Here is a 1,592-nt window from a genome sequence, read left to right on the forward strand (position 1 = left end):
GTGAAGCACTTCAATCGATTGAAACTGTTTCAACCTAAAGCGCTCTTCAGGTTATAATCTAGTGTCGAAACTCATCTTCTGGATAGTCGCAAAAGATACTCTGATCCATGTCTTTCAAACAACAATGAAGATCGCGTATTTTAAAGTTCAATCATTTGTTGTTGAATGTGAATCTTTTTTATCATTTAATTTGTTCATAAAATAATTAAAAATTTCTTTTTTTTTTAAATGTTTACATTTAATAAAATTCATTTTATAAGAAATTTTTTGGTTTATAAATAATTAAAAGAATTAATAAAAAGCTTTACCCAACTATAAGCTCGTACTTATAAATATTAACACTGGTCACTGCATTAGTTTTATTGTTTAAAATAGATTTATTTATATTTACTAAAATTGCACAAAAGAGCGATATTCCTAAACATATAATACTGCACAACCCAATCCTTTGAACAATCCTAATACTTCGAAAACAGGGAATTAATCGTCAGTTAAATCCAAAGATTTAACACAATTATTATTGTTATAGGTCCCAGACTCACTGCAACCAATATAAAGATCTAGGTATTATGCATATCCTATATTTTAAATCCTATTCTAACTCTGCATGCATACCTGTCTTGCAAAAATCCTCGCTATACTCACAAAAAGCTTAAAAACCTTAAAAATCACTGCAACCTAAAATACCATAAGTTAGGTATTTTTAACGCAGTGAAAGCTTAGAGCACTCGTAATTGCCCGCTTTGCATTTTTTGCTGGTATCTTTGAATGGAAAACTAATAGCGTAAAATGCAATCATACTATTATATATAATATATTTTTATTACAACACATCTGTTATATGGCCTACTAGCATAAGTCAATATTTATAATCATACAATCATAATCAAAATATTCGATTATGTCAAAACTGTACTACTGTCGACATCCTAATATGCAGACAGACTGACATTTATAATTCAATTCACTTATTCATGCTGTTGAAAAATATATATGGTCAATACAAGTGATGATATACATATGAACGTCTCACTATCTACATTACAAACTTCTTTAATAGTCTTACATTATTACTATTCACAATGGAGCGAAAGTTATAACTAAACTTAAAAATGGCATTAAAATGTAATACATGTATAGAAAACCACGACATCAATATTCTTTGATCAAATTCTCATCAAAAGAAATAATGAAGTATATGCGATAGTTGTTCATTCAATAAAACACACTCGAAAGGTCAGGTTATTTTCCATAGAAAAGTTTATTAAAACCGACCGAATAAAAAGTCAGCAACTCTGTCTAGGCTAGGTTAGAATGCCCCTTAAAGCTGTGTAATCGCATAAAATGTGATAAAACAAAGTCTAATTCCTTATGAGACGAACACAATATACACTCACATGAGGCAATTCCATCTTGTTAAGATAAGCAACCTCAGATCTGTTGTGATGAAAACAGATGCTTATCTATATGTAAGTGGGCGCAGTTACTTAACGGTTTTCGAAAATTGTTCAACCAGTACAATACAAATTGTTCAACTATTACATTTGTTTACTAACTGGTTTTATAATAATGTTTCGTTCTGTAAATCTACA

The sequence above is a fragment of the Teleopsis dalmanni genome, chromosome X (assembly GCF_002237135.1).
Source record: "Teleopsis dalmanni isolate 2A chromosome X, ASM223713v2, whole genome shotgun sequence".
Classification (NCBI taxonomy): Eukaryota; Metazoa; Arthropoda; class Insecta; order Diptera; family Diopsidae; genus Teleopsis; species Teleopsis dalmanni.